An 8,519-nucleotide genomic window follows, 5' to 3' on the forward strand; every position below is an offset into this window, starting at 1 on the left:
TTCTGACTATGCCATATTAGTTGGACCATTGTGAGACATGGCGCATGAACTTTGTCTGACTCGGCATGATCCCTGCATGGCTGCATGACTATGTAACTTGATTTTTAACATTGCTGATTCTTTTCGACTGGATAAGGTTTTTTCCTTTGTTTTGGGTGTTCCTGATGTTGAGTCATAGGACTTAACAGTGTATGAGCAGATGGGTACTCTAATGCCGCAGTTCCACTACACGGTCGGCCTCGGCCACGCTCGGTACGGCTTGGCCTTAACAGGGCCGACTCACTTCATGCTGCGCTTCCATTACAGTTTAGGAACTGGGGTAGTTACTATAGTAACGCAGTGTAGGCGGAGCCATGACGTCATCTTCAATAAGAACTCCAGAAACACAACACACACGTTAGCTGTTAGCACTCAGAGCTCACAGCTCCTTATATATGTTCAGAAACTCGACAAAAGTTAAACAAGTACACACCACAGACTGCCTGTGTCATGGTGAATGCAGTCGCTGCTTTATTTATGTCTGTATAGGCCGTTGTTGTGAGTGTGGACGGTCGGAGCATATACTGCGTTAGCTTAGCCAATCTCCATCTAGAAAAACACGAATTTTAAAAGGTTTTTCGCCCTGCCTTCTGTCTGCAGACTTGACAAAGCATTAATTCATGGTTTTACTAACCGGTATCAGTATGTTGTTACTTCGGCATCATTTTGAAACGTGTATTACAATTAAATCACGGTCAAATATGTCCATCTTGTTGTAGTTGTACCCCCCTTGCCAGCGCTCCTCTCTCTAGTTTAGCATACTCAGCCCGACTCAGCCCTGTTTGTTGGCCTCGATAGAACCACAATTTTCTCGGGCCAGAAAAGACGTGAAAAAGTGGCCCCGGGCCGGGCCGGGCCGGAACTAGGCCTAGTGGAAGCACAACCAAAAACGGGAACGGCACGACACGGCACGCTTAAAGCGAGCTCCGCGCTGTAGTGGAACTGCGCCATAAGGCAGGGGTCTTCAACGTTTTTCAGGCCAGGGACCCCCAAACTGATGGAGAGCTGGAGCAGGGACCCCCCTACTATATGTATGGCATACAATTGTGTTTTATATTAAACGGGGCCTAGTGCCGTGTATAAACATAGCTACTCTGTTATTGTACATTCAATACTAAGCTATTCAAATAATGACAGAGCCAGCGTGTGTCATGCGGCCTCGTGATTGGCAAAGCAGCGATAGGGGCGGGTCCTTCCCTTTGTGTACAGGAGGCCTGGTGGGACAGGTCCGGGGTAGTCTCCTGCTGTGAGTGAACCGGCGCCTAGCTTGAGATAGCTACTGTGTGTAGCTGAATGCGTGCATTGCTGACTGAAAGATAACGTCTTCTGCCTCCATTTCTCCGTTCGCTACAATATGTTGGATTCATGTTAATGTGCATTTAAAGACATTTCAATTTGTGGGAAAAAAATGTTTGGAATTTTTTTTTTTTTTAAGAAATATAAAAAATTGTCTAATCAACCAAAGATTTCGCGACCCCCCTGCAGTACCTCCGCGGACCCCCTGGGGGTCGCATACCCCCTGTTGAAGACCTCTGCTCTAAGGTATCTTATTTGGGAAACATGGTCTCTACAGTATGGTTTGGAGGACAATGTTTCCAGGAGGGGTATAATGGGTTTATTGTTCAATTTAGTAATTGAATTTTAAGATGTATTTGATAATATTTTGTTTCCATCCCAGGTGAAATCTTTCATTATTTCTTCTGTGACACATTGGTTTCAGATGTCTTTTGATTCTTGTCACGTGAATCTTGTCACGTGAATCTTTTAACCCTCACATGATCCAGAGGGCAAATGAAACAATTTTTCGCCTAAACAACTTTTTTCCTACATGGTCAAGCTCTCGATTGGGTTCTGCTAAAGACAGGTATGATTAAATGTATTGTTCAAAGTTGGGATCTGATTGGTTTCAGCACCATGGCTGAACAATGTTGCAGGAGATGTTTGTTGTGTGTTTAGGAAATTGTGGGTAAGTAAAAACACAACACAAACAACATTTCATGGTTTCAAGAAGTTTAAAAATTATAGATAAGACTCTAAGATCTAGTGGTCGACTGTAGGCTGTTAACCCAGAATGCAAGTGCTATTTTCTACCCAGGTCAAAGCTGACCCCTTGCAATCTTGAGGAGGGAAGATGGATCATTCTGAGGCAGACGGGGTTTTAAGGAGCTGTTCTGGAGGTAGACTGGAGTGTCAATGAAGGCAGCTGGATGACTTCCAGCTATTCTTCCACTGTTATTGTCTTATGGGTTTGGGTCAACACGAAGAACAAAACCCAAAACATCTGAGATGATTTACAGCCAAGTATATTAGTAATCTCAACACAAAGAAGATCTACCGTTAACTGTTCTTTTACAGAAGTCTCAGTTTTTCTGACTACAGTTCCGTCCAATTCAAATGGTAATGATGTTGCTTCAGATGTCATCAGGGGATTTTGCTATGAGATGGGACATTACAATATGAAGGCTAAGATAGATATTCCATCTAAAGGCTACGCATGGATATCGGAACGTGCACACCCTGAAGAAGTGTTTACTGGACAATATAACAGAAGCAGAACGGGTGGACAACAGTTACATATTGCTATACTGTAAGTGTTTTGGAAGATTTTTCATTATGTATGTATGTAAGTTTGTTAAACATGGTTAGGGAAAATGTGTGTCTGTTCATTGCAGTGGCTATGCTGTATGATTGTTGCTACTGTTGGGGGACATTTCCGCGATTGGCAGGTGATGTTGTACTCCAGATTATTATTGTTGTTGCGCAACTGAATAATAATTAATCTCAACCAATGTCTGTGTTTGTGTTTTATTTATCTCTCTTGATGTTAACATTAAAGGTAGGGTAGGTAAGTTTGAGAAACCGGCTCGAGATCGCTAGAATTTGAAAATACACAACCGGAGAAAATCTGCCACTTCCTTATAGAGCCTCTCCTCCAAACACACGAACGCGCACAGGACCAATGAGGGCACGAGATAAGTTTGTGCACAGATGGAAGGCTGACAGGCAGGTAGGCCATCCAGTTATTTTAGCCGGGCCGGCTAAAATGATTGGTCGTACTTTTTACAGTATTACGGCTTCCACAGATGACTTTTTTTTATGGATTTTTTGTCAAAGCACTTCAGATATTCATTGCTATCGGGATGTTAAGAGCATTCCATGGAATATAACAAAAAGTGTATCTCGAGCCGGTTTCTCAAACTTACCTACCCCACCTTTAAGGTTGGTGAGCCATAAATTGCACTAACAGTATGTTTCCCACTGCTGAATGTAGCTGTTTAGGGTGTAGGCCTGTTCATCTGCCTCACAGTCTGTTTATGGTGTCACATTGCAAAGGAGAGGATGTTAAATAAGCAGGGACGCCTGCATAGACATCAGTCAGATAGAGGACGTTTCTAAGTTTACGGTTTAGAGTAAAACATAGTAATGTTGAACCAACATAATCTAACTGAGGTGACCTTTGATGTGTTCACAAATCTGATATTACTGCATATAACTCTTAGAATGTATTATAACTAAAGAGTGACCACCACACCCAATAAACACCTGATTGATTCTGCAGAAAACATGAGTCACCAATAAAGTTATCTTTAGTCTAAAAAATGAAAAATACTATAACTCACCTCAGGCCTTTTGAGCATAAATTCATCCATGCTGTCTTCTGTAATCTTTATGTTGTTAATGGTGGTTATAAGGAAAACCTTGTGATGCTGTTCAATGAGACAAGAGAGCAAATAGAGGAGATAAAACGTACTTCCCTCGCATTTGGCAGTCAATTGATACACCTGAATTAACTCTATAAACGTTACCTAGTAAGATGTATAAATTCAACATTTTTCACTTCAGGTTATATATATATTGTATTTAGACCAGATTTAGACGCCTGATCTCAAACATAGTGGAATCATATCAGTAGAAGAGACAGATATTAATACCCAACAGTTTCTTTAGAGGACGTTTGGCACTGCTTATTAAAGTTATGCTCAAGTTAATAATAGTTATATTAACGATCACATTCAGGCATATTTAGATTTTTTTTCTGGTAATCATTTAATAGTGTCAGAATGTCACAATGCAGTTACAAAAGAGGTGACAGTTATAAACTCAAAGTAGATTTATACATACTTTTTGGGGGGTTTTGCCATATTTAACTAATTGTGACTGATTGTTTGAACTGCAGACACCCAGAGTGTTGCAAGTAACATGATGGCCACTAGAGACTCCCATAATCTCAACACACTCTGCGATATTGCACAAGAAAAGTTTGTTGTTCTGTTTGTTGCTGCTATTGTTGTTTGTGTCTGTACAACAGTTAGAACAAACAAAAGTGTACCATAGGTTTATCCTCAACATAATTTGTTTTTCAGGGCAGAATGTTGCTTCTTTATGTTGGATTGGCAGCCTATTTAAAAAGAAAGAAAGAAACATTATCACTTGTTTTTTATGTGCAATGTGAAAGACTGAATAAACACTAAATTACTGTATTTTACAATCGGTAATATTACTTACTTTCTAACTTCTCAACATATGATATTACTGGATTATAGTTATTGGTGCATTAAAATGTGTTCATAACTTTAATGTTGAGAATGGATAGGTGGAGCTACATGTAATTACTGCTGCTTGGCTTAAGAGATGATAATAATAATAATAATAATAATAATAATAATAATAATAATAATAATAATAATAATAATAATAATAATAATAATAATAATAATAATAATAATAATAATTATAATAATAATAATAATAATAATAATAATAATAATAATAAATCATAATGTTTTTGATGATTTATAATGTAGCCTAATTAATCATCTTTATCCGCAAGTAACCAGTAACTAAATCCATGATTAATAAAAACTGGTGGACTAAAAAATACCCAACAATATGCTCTGAAACACACTAAAAGTATAAAGTAGCATAACAAATAAGTAAGTTAAGTAAGAGTATCTCAGAAGCTAGTTACTTTAAACAACTAGCTATAAGGTAAATCAAGTAAAAAGCAAATTATTACCTCTCAATGTAGTTGAGTTTTAGCATGAGAAGATAACAGTCAAACAAAGTACCTCAAATATGTACAAGTATAAAACACGAGTAAATGTATTATATTTCCAAAAGTGATTTTGTGTTAGCTCACCTGTTGATTCATTAAGCTAACAGCAGGCTCACGGGAGCACGCGCAGAGGCTTCTATGGAAAGCCAAAAGTGCCATATTTCGTCCGTTTATTTCGCCCGTTTTTTTGTAAAAATTGCCAAATATTCGCGCGAATATACGGACCTCCCCGAAAATACACGCGAACATACGGGCGAATATACACGCGAATGTTCGCGCGGTTTTTTATATGATAATGGGCCCTTCCTTCTGATTTCCAAAGCCAATAAGGTCAAAGTTACTGTAACCAATCAGTGAAGAGTAAAGCCAGACCAAAGCAATCTGTAGATGAAAAGTTCCTGACATTGTGAGGCTGTGCTGTGAATTGTACATTATTCCAGATTCAGGGGACTACAGTAAGTATTCATTTGCCTTTGAATATAATCAATACACAAATGTGTGTACAAATACAAATTGAGCATTACAACTTTTTTTTCAACCAACTATTTACGTTAACATAAGAAACTGTAAAATCTCACACAGTGCAAGTACACTATTACTGTAATATTTACACTTACCTATCTTCAAATGGATCCTTGTTGCTGTATTCTTCTTCTTCAGAAGAGTAGAAGCCTTCAGTCTCACGGCATTTCGTGTTATAGTCACGGCATTTAATCTATTGATTCATGTTCACCAACACGATTTTCCCCTTTTTTTCGTGTCACACAGAACGATTTTAAAAGCAATGTATTTCTATTGGTAGTATGTTTCGTGCCTGCAACACGTCTTTTTGTCCGGTCGGGTCTTGGAAGACCAGAAGCTGTGGGGTTCATAAAAACATCTTCTTACTCAATATCAAGCCACGATTATTGTTTTTATTTTAAATCGTATAATGTCGGACTTTTTTTGTCATCTGTGAGGAAAATAAATGGGGCTCAGAGCCTCAGAATACTGAAATCTGTGTTTCTTTAAATCTTTTTTTCCTTCTAATTTGTTATTCTTTTCTAAATAACACACTGTTATTTACTCAACAATAACACACAATTATCCTTGTTTTTATTTATTTGTTTAATTTCATAATCCCGGGCTTTTTTGGCGTCCGTCAGGAACTGAATTTCAAAATAAAAATAACCGGAAACAGACGTAGGCCTATATGGGACATTTCGAGCATCATTGCGATACACAGCCACTGAACTGAAAGTAGTGACATATATGCATTACACTATAGGCCTATATAAATGGTTCATGTGATTTGTACAAATACAAATTGAGCATTACAACTTTTTTTTTCAACCAACTATTTATGTTAACATAAGAAACTGTAAAATCTCAATATTTACAATATCAGAACTTTTTCAACCAACTATTCATTATAAATGTAAAGACAGGGGGAGCAGTGTCATCGTCTTTGTCTGTCCTCCAAGACAGTGGGTCTGGCTGCTGTGTAGGTGGGGGTGATGGTGCATGGGCTGCTGGTGGCTGTGTTGGAGGGAGGTAGGTGTGATGGTCCCGGGTTGATGCTGGTGGCTGTGTGGGAGGTACGTGTGCCTGCCGCAGACTTGGCATTCTGGCTAGACTGATTATACATCCATGGAACGACCAGACAAACGGCAGCAACTTTCCCTCTGCTTCATATCTCCTGTTCAACAGGTTAGTAGTTTGTACAAAGATAATGTCATATTTCGATCTAAGAAGTGTGTTTGAAACTGTTTCATATGTAGTTTAATGTCATTCTGTGAGCTAGTTTGGCTCCACTACAGTGTGTGGCAAATGGTGTCCGCTAGCTTCTTTAGCACAGACTATCGCTCCCTGAATAATGTAGGGCTCAAACTACTATGTTACTATGTGTATGACTCCCGTGCTCTAGTTTGGCTTACATTTCAAGTGTATTCTGTTTGTATAAATATGTGAATTGCTGGTCTGAGGTCATAATTGTTCACATTATTTAAATGCTAATAGCGCTAATGCTATGCTAATATTGTGCCTGTCAGTGTACAACAGAGCCATGTTAAAGTGAGTACAGTCAACCGGGTTGGGTGTGTTATCACTGTATTATATACTGTAAATGAAGAAGGCTTTAATCCTTCATAAAAGTCATAATATGGCATGTGGATTTATTTCCATTTTTGATTAGAGACAAATATGTCATACAGTTATTTTGATTTGCTAAATGTATGTTTACATTCAGAACAAAGAATGATTAGATAAATAGAGAAAACAGATATAATTTGTAAGTGAATGTATTAATGTGTTTAATAAATTCTGGCTAGAACGACCAGACAAACGGCAGCAACTTTCCCTCTGTTTCATTATTTTCTCCTGTTCAACAGGCTTATTATCTGATTACCCAACCCAGTCTCACGGCATTTCGTGTTATAGTCACAACATTTAATCTATTGATTCGTGTTCACCATCACGATTTCCCCCTTTTTTTCGTGTCACACAGAACGATTTTAAAAGCAATGTATTTCTATTAGTAGTATGTTTCGTGCCTGCAACACGTCTTTTTGTCCAGTCGGGTCTTGGAAGACCGGAAGCTGTGTGGTTCATACAAACATGTTAGACCCCAAGCCTGTTTTTCAGGTTTCAGGCTCGAAAATGACATGCCCAGAACAAATGACTATAACTTCACTTCTAAAAGGGTTAAATTAATAATCTTTTTTCTCAAAGCAATTTACATCTGTGAGTTGGATGTAGAAGTGTCAGAATCAATCGAATCGAAGGGGAATTTCCACATACACACATACGTTACCATTGAGAAATGAGAGCTATGCGCACGCAGTTTTGCATGAGAGCGAACCTATCTCTCGCTCTGACATCTGGAAACGGAAAAGCAGGTTTATTGCTTATGGATTATCAGAAATCATTTCAAAGGGACACAGACACATTGGATTAACCTATGGATTAACCTTCAGCAGCGTTTTTATCGTTTTAATGCCATTGAAGACCACTTTTGACCAAGGTAAGCCATTTTGCCGTTTTTAGCTACCTAGCGCCACATGTTTTGATGTCTGTTCTTGTTAATATCTTTGCGAGTTCTTATCATAGAGTGATGATGTATGCACCTATGGATTCTGTGTCATCTCACGATGCTAGTCGATATGTTGGATGTGCAGTTAAGATAAGCAATAAGAGTGTTATGAGTGAGTTTCTGTGCAGTAATGCGTTAGCATTTTTTTGCTCGTGGCTAATTCAGAGGCTGAGCATTAGCTTTGTGGGTTTAAAAAAAAAAAAAAAAAAAAAAAAAAAAGATCAGTTAGCTGATGGATATAAAACATTCATAGTTTATTAAATATTAAGATGCCCTCAGACGCTGTTTCCTGCAGATGACGCGGTTTTCCAACCCGGTACCGGGGGGGCGGTGTACAACAGGTTAAGGAAAAGG

This window comes from Trematomus bernacchii, unplaced genomic scaffold (genome assembly GCF_902827165.1).
Source record: "Trematomus bernacchii unplaced genomic scaffold, fTreBer1.1, whole genome shotgun sequence".
In the NCBI taxonomy this organism is placed as follows: domain Eukaryota; kingdom Metazoa; phylum Chordata; class Actinopteri; order Perciformes; family Nototheniidae; genus Trematomus; species Trematomus bernacchii.